Raw genomic sequence first — 15,686 nt, 5'->3', positions numbered from 1 at the left:
CAGGGCTTCACACACACACACACACACACACACAGATGTTTTTTTAACACAATTAAAAAGTACACTCGAGTAGTCAAAGTACACTTTCTGAACGTCTTGCACATTCACTTTCACATTCACATTCACATGAACACACATTAGAAACCATATGCACATGTCTTCTGGTGGTCATGGTCTTCTTGTTTTTGTACTTAATTTAAATTCTCATCACTCCTGAGGGAGAGAGGGAGTGCATGTCTGAGGTCTCTCAAGAAACATAAAATAGGGAAAAGAAACAAATGTTAGATAAGTGCAACTCAGGACTCATGAACAACCTTTTCGATTCTCTGTACTGTGAACACAGTAACATACCATGACACACATACATATCGTATCCGTATTAGATCACCTGTAAGCTTGAGTGAACACTATTGTAATGTATATTAGCATTTCACATCAGTGGCTGGTGGACACAGTTTGAATTCTTATACGGTATGCCTTTCTCAATCGACACCAACTGTTAACATACAGTGTGACGGCACCGTTCACTATGAATACATGCTGGTTGGCAAGAAACAACCAAGCCACCAGCTTTTTATGAATACTGTAAAGCTACTGATCACAGTGGCATAATCATAGAGCTCATTACTTACTATACTGCAGTTCATCTATGGCAAATATTTACATGTATTCTAGGTTTAAAAAGGAGCTCGATAGGGTTAACACTGAGCCGTTAATGTAAATGAAATGTGTTAATTTGGTGTTGGGTCGATATTTTCTACCATGGCCACTTCAGTGTGCAATTCCTCCCCTGGAAATGCTGTGGTTACTCTGATCTGTGCCAACAAAATCCGTCAGGTTCTGCTACTGCCCTGAAAATGGGGGCATTGGATTAAGTTGACGGCTCAGAAGAGCTTGGAATGAGCTTGTGCTGACCTTCTGCTCCAAGGCGTGGTGTGTCTAAACCTTGCCAGGAAAAAGCCTCACACCTGTGTCGGCTCTACAACACCTCAGTGTTCGACCACCTTGATTTTTTTATTTTTCACATTTTGTGGCTTTACGCCGGAAATTAAAATGTATTTAATTTAAACTACTTACCGAAGCCGTGTGGCACACCCCAGTGGTCTTGACCATAAAAAGACTTCTGTGCTGACATAAGATCCAATAAATGGATGTCAAAAGAGAAATTCTATCATGAGAAATGATAGAGTTTAGGGAAGAAGAAGTATAGCGATATAGACCACCTAGGGGAAGGCTTCTAGCAGCTTCTGAGTCAGTATATCAGAAGAACCCAGCAGTATTAGACCGTTGGAAATGGAAAAGAAAAACAGGGCACTTCCCAGGCTCTTCCTGGTAGTACATTTAACCTGAGCAGCCAGCCCTAGAAAGACCTCGTCAGGGAGGTAACCCAAGAATCCAAGGAGCTTACTTACAGGACTACAGAGCTGATTAGCTGCCATGGGAGATGTTGCTGGAAAAACCACAGTGAGTGTATGACTTTATGAATCTAGGGTGCACTGCAAAATAGCCAGAAGGAAGCCACTTCCTGATCCAGAGTCAAAGGACCTTGACTTGGCAAAAAGGCACTTGAGAGACTCTTGAGAAGAGCTAGAGGTAGAAGAGTCTTCTGTGATGAAATGGAAACTGTACTCTCAGCCATAATAAAAGCTCTCTGTCAGGCGGAAACTGGGCACAGCTCATTACCCGTTTAATAGCACCCCTACTGCGAAGCATGGTGGTGGCAGCATCATGCTGTGGAGGGGAGCAGAAGGCACTGGGATACTTGTAAGGATAGGGGTAACAATTAAGGGAACCAAATGAACAAATTTTCTCAAAGAACTTGCCTCAGAGTGCCAAAAACCATAGATGAGCCACTTATGTTCTGACAGCCAAATCGGTGGTGGAATTGCTTCAGAACGGGGCTGCCAAACTCTTGTAGCAACCTACCAAAGGACGGAATTGAAATCAATTGAATATTCTGTGTAATGACTTGACATTGTGACTGAGCTGGGAATTGAGGGAACTCCAAAATATTGATGGTTCTTGTACAGAGTATTTGATTAGAGGTGATTGATCATGGAGATAAAATGTTTTTTTTGGTTGGTTGGTTGGTTGGTTTGTCCACCACTTGCAAATATTGGCTGGTTTGGTGAGATATTTTGTACAACATTCATGGACCAAGGACACTAAAGCCTGCTAACTTTGGTGATACCTTTACTTTTCCTCTGGAGCCACCATGAGGTTTGTTTTAGTGAAATCTCTCCACAACTATTGGATGGATTGCCATGCCATTTGGTACAAGTATCCATGGTACAGGTATCCATTGTATATCAATGGTACCAAGAGGATGATTCCTATTGACTATTGATGAAACTCTGACTTTCCCTGTAGCGCTACCGGCAAGTCAAAGTGTAAACTTATCTAGTGAAATATCACCATCTGCTGATGGAGTTTTACTACATTTTGTACAGACATTCATGGTCTCAAGAGGTTAAAGCCTAATGACTTTGGTGATCCTTTGACTTTTCATCTAGTGTCATTGTGAGGATGACATTTTTGGTTTTTAGAGGCATGTCTTAACAAAAGTTGGATGGATTGCCATGAAATTTGGTACACACATGCATGGTTCCTGGCCAATGTAGCCTGATGACTTTGGTGATCCCCTGACTTTTTCTGTAGCGCCACCTGCGGGTTTACATCTCATGTCTCAACTTGTCTTGTTTTGTCCTATCATGCATCCACAAGACTTGGATGGATTTCCGTGCAATGTGGTGTAGACATTCATGGTCTTTTGTGAACACCCTCATCAGGTCAAAATTAGGGCTGGGCAATATATCGATATTCTATCGAAATCGTGATATGAGACGAGATATCATCTTAGATTTGTAATATCATAATATGGCATATTTGTTGTCTTTCCCTCTCTTTAAGGATTGCATTAAAGTAAAATGATGTAGTTTTCTGAACTTACCAGACTATTCTAGTTGGTCCACATTACTGATGAATAATCATCAACAATCTCATTATGTAAATATTTTGTGAAAGCACCAATGGTCAACCCTACAATATCGTCGCAATATCGATATTGAAGTATTTGGTCAAACATTTTGTGATATTTGATTTTACTTTATCCCCAAGCCATATTCAATATTTTCATTTTTCAAATACTTTGGTAATCCATCTAATAGTTTGGTTGTGTAAGTCCGGGTTTCCCTATTTACATAACTGAATCTGATTGGTTAAGTCTTGCCTACGGTCGACTGATCTTGCAATCATAGACAGACTGACAGAACAGGTTTTTTTTGCCTCCTTGCTTTTTGTGGTTATAAATAGAACTTCAGCCATAATTCTATTCCCCCCATTGTAGAAATCTACAGACAGAAAGGAAACGAGAGCGAGAGAGAGAAGGCTGTAAGCCACAATCACCTATCTTCTACGCGCCTCCTGCCGCTGATTTTGACAGAGGATGTTTTATAAATGTAAATAATATTTAGCGCTTTGATAGTGCTACCTGAATGCTACATTATGTGAGGGCTCTGATTAATAAATGTATTGTTTGATTTTGAAAAAGTATTCTGATGTTGTTGTTATTCTACGTTTTTAAGACTATAGCCAAGATGCTTCTCCGATGGTACCGTACATTTGGATAGATTATCCTTTATTTCATAACCATATTTTCCCGACGATTCGACAGAGAGGTTGGCAGTCGAATCATTCTGCTTAGATCAAATCATCAAAAGTCAACTATTCTGTGTCACATATACTTTACGATGACATTACCGTCATACAGAGGCGCTAGCGTGGCTTGTTGAATCACTGCCTATACAGACTTTAGTTCTTTCTGAATTACAACTCTAATACCACAAAATGCAAACAAAATTCAAGGAGGTTGAATACTGAAACCACAGGCATTGTATTTAGCACCTCTCATTTAGTCAGGACATTTTTCATTTTGACATTTACCCTTAGCAACAGAAGTAAAGTGTCAGCTCAGGCATAAGACACACAGCTCATACCCTAGGATCAAATCATACTGTAAAAGAAGATATCAGCTTTCTATATTATATGCAGTACATAGTTATTAATGTGTAAATACACACAATGACATAGACACACATATAGGCATTCCTAGAACAAATACAGTACCTATGTAGTTATGAATAAGCACGTATATAAAATCCCCATGTTTCAAACAGGTTTAGTAAGCCCTCTATCGCCCTCAGAATGCAGGAGAGACATTACACTGTCAGCTATTTGTTTCACTAAACGGTGGCCATATTTGTTTTTGCTGATTTATGTGGTAAATCCATAACCCCGTAGACACATAACTGTTGAAAGAGAAACAGAAGCAAACTCAACTGACCAAGGGAGAAAAATGGAAACCATATACTGTAGGCCTTCTATGTATATCATTATCCATTATTGTCATTAATCATCTGTCCTCCCAAGCCATCATCGGGAGACAAGAAAAGGTAGAAATACAAATTGGACTACCCGAGAAGGAGTAAAACCAAATGCACTTACTGTGTCGTCATTTATATCTTCTGTTCATCCTTATTGCAACAAATGGCTTACTAACCTCTGTAAATATTTTAAGACCATTATTTGTTGCAACCTTAGTGTTGGGCTTCAAGTGTGTGCAGACGATTTATGAATACATTCAAAGCACATTCACGGAGGATTAGAAATATCCTTCAAAGTTAAAGCTCGAAGCTGGTGTAGAAAAACATAATGGATATTTTTGCATGATGGAGAGTTTCCACTTTGGAGCAGAGGCTGGGAAATCATAAACAACGGTGCAAGACACGCTAAACAAATACACCAACAAATCAATGTACCGGGGAACAGAAGTGCAGTTCAGAGCAGAAAATGCATTAATAATTCCCTTATTCAAGCACTATTTGTTAACGATCGACTAATAACAACTGCCAATGATGTCATTGCTTATAAACAACCTGATTATACATTAGAGATGTAAATGAAAATAAATCCATTATTCACATAAGAACAGATTGCATTCTTAACAGATTTAATTAGCATCCAAAATGTTGTCACAATTTACCACAAACGTCACACCACTTCTTCTTAAAATCATAACCATAAACTGAATATAAGAGCATTTATGGCAACCAAATGTTACAATTAACTTTCATAAACTGAAAAGTCACTATGAAAGGGTTGAAGTGGAAAGAGAAAAACACAACCAGATCGGAAAACACTGTGGTAGCGACCTGTCAATCAGAAGGTAGCCACGCCCTAAAGCAATTTATCGTCTACTTTACTCTAAATGTGATCATAAGTTACAAAATAACCATCATGCTTTATTGAAGAAGACGATTGAGACCATAAACTCTCATTGACATCTGGAATCAAGATCGCCAATGTCCATTGAGCACAAAAGCTCAAGAGCTGCTCAACATTAGCATGTTAGCATTGTCATTCTGAGCATGTTAGCATGCTGACATCAGCATTTAGCTCAAAGTACAGCCCCAAAGAGCTGCCATATTGATTGTGGCTTTGTGTAACACCCCTATTGTATTATTATATATCATCTAGAAAGGCACAGTCCTCCGCCAAGGCCAAATGTCTCCCAATGTTAACGAAAGTGAAAAATAATTAGTGTATCTGCCCAATCATTCGGATCCGCTGCAAAATGTAATGGATTCCTCTTTGGCTCATGCAACCACCAAGTTTCTTGAAAATCAAGTATTTTTCCGTAATCCTGCTCACAACCAGACAAACCAAACTGAAAACATAACCTCGTTGAGTTTTGTAATAAAATGACATGTAATAATGACTGATTAAGATGAATGAATGAATGAACAAAATAATACAGTAATTATATGTCATAAAATTAGAGATAAAACTCATTCATCATCTTTTATACATTTTTATTAAAGCCTCCTTTGGCTTACACTGAGTAATCATTGCCAACCCGGAAACTATCGACCCTATACAGTGAACATTGGAGTAACTCGTCATTGTGCTTGCACACATCATGAATGTCTTTCTATTTCAACCTTTCAAATATGACTCTCTAAAATGACCTGTATAATAATAATGGCTTTTCCAAGAAAAATGATTGGTCCTAAAGTAGCATTAATGGATAGATATTGGAATTGAATTACACCGATAAGGAGGACATCATATTTATTTTTGTGAGGTATGAGTCACTTAATTCTCTTTGGCTGCTCATCACTTAATTCAGTCTGCGTGGAAAGAGGAAATTATTTCACTGTCTGAATTATGACATGTACCTGAACTGAGATAAGTGTAGAAAAATTCCAGGAAGACAGGGCTGTTATTTTTACTCTTCAGATAGCATGGAAATGTATAGTATTCATTGCTATTTAAAAAGAAGGGGGTTCTACTGTCCATAAGGAAGGATACCCAGCACCACTATGACCCCCTGCTGAAGTTAGCAGTCACATTATCTCCCATAATTCATAAAACTCTCCTGCTTTGAAGTGCTGCCACCTGTTTCCCCATCCCCCTGGTGCTCTTCCATCCCCGTCGTCTTCATCCTCGTCCTTCCTCCAGGGACTGTAGCTTTAATGTCCTGTCTCATCTCTAGGGTTTGGATGCGCTCTTACATTTGGTATTCACCGTGAAACTAATCGCCCACGTGTGCCGACCTTGCAGCGGACCTGCTCTGCCTGGTAAGGCAGTCTGGCCTCGCCTGGAATGCCAAACGCTGCAGGCAACGTGTGACCCTGGGAGGTCTTTTATTTTAGAGGAAAAGAAAACAATATCTGCATGTTTTTATGTGTGTGCCCCCCCCCCCCGCCCCCGCCCCCCAAATACCCCTGTCATTGAACTGTTCTCCACGGTTCATCATTTTGGCACGTCTTAAACAATAAATATTGGACAGTGTTGGGATTCCGATCAGCTTATTTGCATCGCAGAAACATAATTGCTCTCCTAAATGTCACTGCAGTTGGAGTATCAGAATTGAATGAACTAGGTAACCTATTCCTCAATTCAATATAAATAATCTGATATTAAATTCTACAGTGTGGAAATATGCACCCGCCGTGGTGTTACACAGTGTGCTGAGTGATGTAATGGGTCAATAACACTCCAAGGATTCTCAAAGTTCAATACAGCCCTGATTCATTTCTCTGCACACTTTTTTTCTTTAGTTTTGATTGCAACATGGCTCTAGAAATGGTTTGGCATGCAATTTGGTACCTGGGAAACATTTTTAAAGTCAGCATGTTAGCGTTGTCATTGTGAGCTTGATAGCATGTTGATGGTAGCATTTAGCTTGTAGCACTGCTGTGCCTCAGAACATCCTCACAGAGCTGCTAGCATGGCTGTAGGCTTTGTCTGCTGTGACTCTAGGGATGGTAATGTTGACGTTTTCACCTCTTTTGTCCAGACTAAAATACCTCAACAACTATTGCCATGGAAATGTATTCCAGAAATGTATGGTCCCCAGAGGATTAATATTAAGTGACATATCTCAACAAATATTGGATGAATTTCCATGAAGTGTAGTACTTTAGACAGTAATTTCCCACTCAGGATGAATTGTACAATTTGTGGTGAACTTATCATCTAGAGCCGCAATCAACATCAGGATCCAAATGAGTCTGATTTGTTGGTTTGAAATTCTCATCAACCTTAGCTGCACTTTCTGTTTAGTGCTACTTAGCAAATGGTAGCATGCTCAACTCCGATGGTGAGCATTGTCCACATTTCCCACTTGAAGGGAAAATTCAGCCATTTTGAATTACACTTCCATAAAGTTGGGTGGCTCACAGGAACTAGATGAAAAAAGAATGGTCAAAATTTAAGCAGTAGAGGCCGATATATGCTGAATTGTATTCTCTAGTCTTGGTCAAACCCCCAAAGACTCAAAATTCCTACAATTCCCATTAAACTCAAAAGTATCTTTCAGTAGAGTTCCTCTGTCTACCAAATGTCCATTTCATTCAAACTCCACAGCTCCAGTTTGTAATGCAGGCTTTCTCTTAACAATGGTTAGTCTCAAGCCCAAGTTGAGACACATTTTTTAAACTATACAAAGCTTCTCCAGAGCCACAGTTGACATCATACTATTATTTTCACGGGCTGTTTAAAACTCAACTAGATGTAAAAACTTGGTGGAGTGCCCTCTCATCATCAGCATATTGTCATTGTGAGCATGTTGTTAGCATTTAGCTCACTAAAGCACCACTGTGCCTTAGTGCGGCCTCACGGAGCCACTAGCATGGCAGGAGACTCTGGTCGGCCTCTGCTGCATCTGCCAGTCAACTATTTGCATTCAAGATGGAACCAACAGCAAGACACCTCCACACACTGCAGCTCCATTACCAGCTATTTCAAGCCGACCACCAAACACCTCATCATCGTCACTGCCTTAACTGTGATTAATGTGCTTTGCCCTACTGGGGTTAAAAAAACCGCAGCGTGCGACATTTATTGGCTTCCCCTATGTGTTTGTTGACAAGCTGTCCGGGACACACTTAACATATCATCCAGCATGAAAAGGAGGTTGCATGGCAGCTACTTTGGGGTCAAGAGGTCAGCTTATTACGTTAACATCTTTTAACAATGGAGCTCCCTCCGACAGACAAATAGACATACTGTACAGCTGGACGGGCATTGGGAGCTTCATCATACGCAGTGCGCTGCGGCTTCATGGGACACCGCGCCATCGGCAGCAGTTGCAGAGACGTGACGCTCCGTCAGCCAGACGGTGAAAGAGAGAGGAATGCAGGATGGTAATCAGAAACATATGCTGGTGAGTGAGAGGGCCCTGTCTGCGGAGGGAGGATACCATGAGACAAACATAGCTCTACACTCGGACACACACACACACACACACACACACACACACACACACACACACACACACACACACACAATCTGAGACGCACACAAGGTCTTTGTGAAAACATACCCAAAGAGGGAGATGTGGGACATGTCATTTATTTTGCGTCAGACCTGCTCCCTCCTGGCAGGATTTTGTTTCAAACTGAACACAGTCTGAAGGGAGAAAGGGGAACACAGCCCGGCTGCTCAAGATTTAGCAATAAGGAGCAGTCAAAAATGATAAAGTACACTAACATGTTGATTTGACATTAAGAATAGTAGCTGTTTCTCCCTCACTGTAGCCGCAGCTTCAGCCATCCTCGCCCTTAACAGACCGCAGGGCCTGTGCTATATATACAGACAGGAGAAACATTGAAAAAGGCCCAGTCATCAGTCATTTCCCTTGTGATGGGCCCTTTGGCATGTGTAACACTGTTAAGACGATGCTTACATGCTGGCTTTATGAGCTGACAACAAAAGCAAATTGCCTGAATAATGCACCAGCAATAACAATTTAATTATTATATCACATTGGTAGATAATATGAGTGAAACTCCTCAAAACACACAGAAAACACACAGAAATAAAACCGGGTAAGTAATATTTCTTTTTTTAATTCCATTTTTGTTCATTTATTACCTACAGTAAATTGTTATTTATAGTGTTATACAGCCTTTTCCAAAGCCAGCTGGACACAGCTAATTTTATTTCCCGGGCTACTAAGCTTAACGATAAAGTGGGCCTGGAATTTATGGTGGTTTCCACTGGCTAACCAGACTGGTCCAATAGAAGTATCAATCAGGGAGGCAACTGCTGCAAGGCCAGTGCTTTAAGGAATTAAGACTCTCCTCCTGACTGCTCAGCTCCCCAGTGTAGAGCTGCAATTACATACCAGCCATACTGTTAGCTGTGCCTCTGCCATGATTTTGGGACGTTCTGTCTCTGCACCAATTGCACAAATGTACATTTAAAAAATCTATTTTGGTACTGGAGGAAGCATGTCACACTATTTGAATGCAGTTTTTTCACAATAAATGTAATTTTCTCTCAATACATCTGCTACATACACATGTGAATGTGCCGGGTGCTGTTGAATTGTTCCGCTCAAGCAGGCTGGGAGTAGTGTGTTGAAAGCTCTTTTTAGACACGTAATACGTAACATTGCAGGATTCATTAAGCTGTTAAAGAGATCAGATCTGTATTGTCCCTCGAGGGCAAATTAGATTTACAGTAGAGGAGACAAACACAACACAAAAACAAGAGGACATGTGATGTTAATTAAAAAACATTTACAGCAAACAACCAAATAAAGAAAAGATGCATATTTGTATCAAACCTTTGGAATGGTAGCCATGAGTCAGTGCTGCTGAGCAGTGCTGTCAAAGTTCAGTGCAAATCAAGCTGCAATTATTGCACTTTACTTTGCATTTATTGGAACAAAGGAACATTTTAAACTGTTAAACTGTTTTACTATGGACCTCATTCCAGAATAGAGAAAAACAAATTCCTCCAAGAGTGGGTGGCCGGGCTGGCTAAGATTGACCGTGCCTTCCGCAAAACCTTTCCGACGTAGATATCTGCTAAAAACAGCTATTTTCTTCTGGTTATTTTAACAATTTTTGTTTTGAACTTTAAGGTTCCCATACCAACAAATCAAACAAAAGGTTAAAAATGACTCAATAACAGATTTGTAAAATAAAACCAGCAGTGTCTTGTCCACATTAAAAGTATAAAAGTAAAGTCTCTTCAGGCCCTTTTTGTCAGATTGCAGAAGTGTTGAGGTCATGGTTCAAGTTCTTGTCGATCACTGCTCCCGGGTACTTGTACTCTACCGTCTCTCAACAAGTGAGCAATAATTATAGTTGGGAATATTGAGTGGGAGGTTTTCCTGAAGTCCATGGCCATACCTTTTAGTTTTGAGGACATTTAACTTCAGGAAGTGGTTGTTACACCACTTAGTCTTTCACAACCGGCCCACGATCGATTGATCCATCCTGGAGCAGACTGATTAGTATATAGAATACAATAATGGGCACAGGACACACCCTGGGCTGAGCCTGTGGATGGGAGGGATGGAGCACCACTACTTCTGACTGCCTGTGGGTGGGGGGGGGGGGGGGGGGGGGGGGGGGTGTTAAAAAGTCCAGTTCCAACTTCACCATACCTGCATCAAGATTAAAGTGGACAGTCGTTTACTAGCTAAAATGTTTTTGTTTGATTGTAATAAAAGCCTTACATCAGTTTGTGTGCACTCCAGATGCTTGTACAGATAATTAAGTTAAGTAGTAGCAGCATCATCCCCCCCTTTATTAGCCCGTTATGCACAATGCATCCGGGCGAGCCGGCCGTGAATCTTATCAGTCAGGATTTGTTTGACCACCGTCTCAAAAGCCTTCATCACTATTGAGGTCAGAGCCTCAGGTCATTGAGCTCGTTTTAGGGGGTTAGTTCTTGACCACGGGTACAGCGGTCCTTCCACAGTTTCGGGACCTTGTGCTGGGTAAGTGATGAGATAAAAAGATTTGTATCATAAAACTAAAATGTGCCAGTGATCCTTTCAGGCCCAGGCCTCTTTCTAATATCACATTTTACATAACATGGATGTGACAGATTGGGCACCGATGTAGGTAAGAGGTCACTCAACATATCAAACAAATCAATATGCACATTTGTAAAATCATGTTCATCGTTAAAACAAAAAAATACAATTATTTAGTCTATTTGAAAGCTCTGAATTTGAATCAAAATCATTAAACCAATAGATGGTGACATATTATTCACGTTCATGCCATCGCACACTTCCTTTAGGTCATTGCTTTGAAATGTCTCTATTCTACTTTTATATTGGAGTTTATCATTCAGTCAAATGGGACTTTTACACAAATGTTCCTCACAGCTTTATTGAGACATGACAGGACATTTACAAGAAGAGAGAGTTGTTTTGGCTCCAGGTGTAGGTAGCGGTCGCATTAACAGCAGTAAGTAGAAGCGTGTCAGGATATAAAGGGAGGAGAGTGTCCTGTTTTCTCTGAAGCGACTTCTCTGGCGGATGTTAAATAAATGCAATTGAAGCCTCATTTAATGGCCATCGTGGGTGTGAGGGATGCTCAATCTCACTTCTGCTCGAATGAATCTCGTAGTAAATTCTTTCAGCAATTTCATCATTTATTAGGTAGAGAATTCTGCCGCCTGTTTTATAACGCAGCTTTGATGTTTATAGTTTTGTGTCTCTGGTTGTTTTGAATTTCTCTGTGGTCATTTTGCATCTTAAATGATGTATGTGCTTTGCATCTTTTTGTAGTCGTTTGCATCTCTTTGTAGTTGTTTGCATCTTTCTGTAGTCGTTTGCATCTCTTTGTAGTTGTTATGCATCCCCCTTTTTTACCTTTTCTTTGAAATATTACTCGGTATGATCTTCAGCCGCAAGCTTTCTGTTAAAAATGTATAAAAGCTGCTGAACATCTTTGTGTATGGCTAGCATACTGTACAACATGCTTTGTTAGTAACGTACAAAAGCATTAATATACCTTAAAACAAGCTATAGTTTCACTTATGAAAGGAATAGAAAGGTCGTACTGTCAATGCTGTTTTATGTATTAGGATATCTGGTTTTGTTTGAACGCTCTCCCCTCTGTAAAAGACCACCGCTTCTATGACATAACATAATAACTTTCCAGCTTATGAAAAGCAGGAGTGCTAGGGCTGTTTTCTCCACTCAAAAAACATGTTGTCATGACTCTTACCCTGAAACCAGTGGGCCGGTGAAGGCACTGCTGTAGACTTGTGATATGTCTTTTGTTCTGCTTCAATGTAGAAAGCCCGGGCACAGAAGTGGAGCCAGACAAAAAACCCAGATCCAGATTTGGTATTTAATGAGGTGTGATGTATACTGCTGCATCGAGACCGAGGACATGGATTGGGTCTGAGGGTGAACTGAAATAAACAGAGCATGCTCAAGTGCTGTAATAACATGATATTCTATTATATCAGAGCAGTCAGAAAGTGAACTGGTGTTCATGTTGAACTGTCTGGTTATTACTTCAGCATGATCATCACAAAGATCCCATATTAGCATATTACACAGTTTTCTCTGCAGGGTTTTCATTGTGGAAGGGAGGGGGGGGGGTATCTACATGCTAAATTCATCCCTTAGGCAAACTCAAGAAGACACATATTTGTAATACAGCAAAAGGGATGTTGAACTATTGCAAATTGCTTACATCTCTTACTGCACCAGTTCCTCTGGGAGCTTTTTCAACTATTGAACAGAGAAAAAGTTCTAACTGCATTACAGAAACACCGTGTATGTGGTCTCTGTTCATCAGTGCGCTCTGCCTGCTCTTGTTAATAGAGTGGACAATATTTAGCTTGGACTTGACATGCACAGATTTATTGATCATAAATTCATAGAGCTGACCGTTTGTAGAAACCCTCCCCCGAACAGCGATTGTCCAATCATAGATTAGCAAACATAATAAAGTCATGGCATGCCTGCCACACTGTGCAGTCCTCCAAATGTTGAAACAGTATGCATAGGGCTTTAGTAAAACAAACACTCTGCATCTTAAGAGTTTCTCTTTTTAAGCTTTTGTGTAAGGAATAGATTAACCAGTCTGTGTCTCTGCTGTAACTTAAGCTCTCATTGTTTGCATGCCTGGCTAACTGGTTTACAGTATTACCAGTGGTAGAAGAAGTATATTTATGCTTTGTGTATTTTATGTCCTTGTTTTAAAGTATTTCACATGTTCTTAGGAAATGTGCTTTGCTATATGACCATTTGTGCTGTTTCTGTTTGAATGTATTGCATGTGTCTTTTGTATTATGGCTAAACTAGCACATTTACAGAAATATCTATTAATGTGCACTGTATATAAGTAAGTAAAACAATACAACAGTATAAATACTTTATTACGAGTAAAAGTCCTGCATTCTGCAACCATATCTTCATAAAATTACTAGCATCATATATATATATGATATATATATATATATATATATATATATATATATATATATATATATATATATATATATATATATATGATAAATTAATTAATTACGTAAATTACGTCCGTTAGTTAATTGATTAAGTACAATTACACACCTAGTACAACCTTACAGACTTGGTACACTGTTCTAAACAAGTCACCACGCAATACAAGTGTTGATTTACATACCGTCTTGTTTCCATTTTAATTAAATCCGCTGTTTTCCGGCTCTATATTTCAGCGGTGTTGTTTGTGTTTCTCCAGCGCTATGTGTGTGTATTCGCTCAGAACAAAGGCGCTCTTTCGCGGGCTTCCGGTAGGGCCGTAAGTGAAGTTACCGTAATGACTCAATATATGCTGAAAAGCGCAGAGTCTCAGATTTCAGAAACCGTTGAAATATTTGCGATTGCGCAAACTATGACACAGTTACGGTAATCCAAAACGTTGCTTGCAATCGCCGACACATTCGGTGTTAAAGGGAAACAAAGTTACAAAGCTTTACTCTGGAGGAGTGGATTGATCAGTGCCTATCTCCAGAGAAGAAAGCCCCTAAAAGACGACATGCAGAGCTACGTGAAGAGCAGGTAGAGCAAATAATCATCAACGTTGTCTGTCTAATGTGTTCGCTAGCTGTTAGTGTTGTTGCATAGCAACCACCTCGCACTATGTTTTGTGCAGAAGGCAACGGAGGGACTATTTTATTTTGAACATCATTATTTAATAATAAAAACTATTTAAATTGGAGTGTGTATTTTTCTTTCATATTGCCACACTTGGTAACCGTTTTATAAAAGCAATAGCTCACTTCAGACCGTGATATATGCTCATTATAGCACAGTTAAGGGGGTTGTTGACCCTCCGCGAACCGTCGTGAGCTATTGCTTAAATATATATATATATATATATATATACATATATATAATTATATATATATATATATATATATATATATATATATATGATATATATATATATATATATATATATATATATATATATATGATATATATATGATATATATATATATATATATATATATATATATATATATATATATATATATATGATATATATATATATATATATATGTATATATATATAAATATATATATATATATATGATATATAAATATATATATATATATATATGGAGGAAATTAACAAATTAGCTTGCGAGGAAAGGAGGCAAATGTGCGCTTTTTTCAAATAAAGATTAAGAACAAAATTAGAGCATCAAGAATAGCAAGTTGGTTACTCGTGGCAACTATTTCACCTATTAAATGTCTAGTGCTTTGCCTTTAGGTCACAGCTCATGTTATAATAATGTCAAGGAGAGAGAAGAGAGAAGAGAGAAGAGGGGAGTGAGTCAAGAGTCAGAGTGACTTTCTGAGACAGACCAAAGAGGAGAGGCATCCTTGAGGTTGACATCGATGCGGAGAACTAATCTGTTCGCGGCTGTGATTCAGACCCAAGGTGAGAACTGTGACATTTTGAGCTGATTTGGAATTTCACCAGCCTTAGCCTTTTGTGTCGTGTCAACTGCTCTGACATTGCATTACGCCGTTTCATTATCATGCAGTCACATCTAATAAGGGCACCGTCCTCCAACCTGGCGAGGAGAGTAAAAAGGCCTCTTTAATGCACGGCGGCCTGAGGGGAGGGGTAGAAAGACAAATCAAGCCTGTAACTGTTAGATTAGTGCGTCTGGGCTTTTGGCCCAGAACAAATTGCATTACTGTCACATTATGTCCCTTGTATGCATGAATTAAGCACTGTCTGGGTAACTCTCAGTCCTCCCTGACTAACTTCTTCCCAAAACCTTCCCCGATTTCCTTACAATGTTTTTTTCCATCAGGGAGAAAAGATAGACCCATTCACAAACCCTCTCTTCCTCTTTCA

General features: G+C 39.5%; 1 long non-coding RNA gene across 1 annotated transcript; it reads right to left on the bottom strand.

Moving 5' to 3' along the window:
* Positions 1–11,007: 11,007 nt before the first annotated feature.
* LOC115003927 (uncharacterized) lies at positions 11,008–14,025 on the bottom strand. The gene is made up of 3 exons (XR_003831718.1): positions 13,977–14,025; positions 12,543–12,732; positions 11,008–11,295 (listed from the first exon to the last, which is right to left on the bottom strand). It is a non-coding gene; the product is annotated as an uncharacterized LOC115003927 (long non-coding RNA).
* Positions 14,026–15,686: the final 1,661 nt, after the last annotated feature.

This window comes from Cottoperca gobio, chromosome 24 (genome assembly GCF_900634415.1).
Source record: "Cottoperca gobio chromosome 24, fCotGob3.1, whole genome shotgun sequence".
NCBI classification, from domain to species: Eukaryota; Metazoa; Chordata; class Actinopteri; order Perciformes; family Bovichtidae; genus Cottoperca; species Cottoperca gobio.
This window is presented reverse-complemented; position numbering and strand designations above follow the sequence as displayed.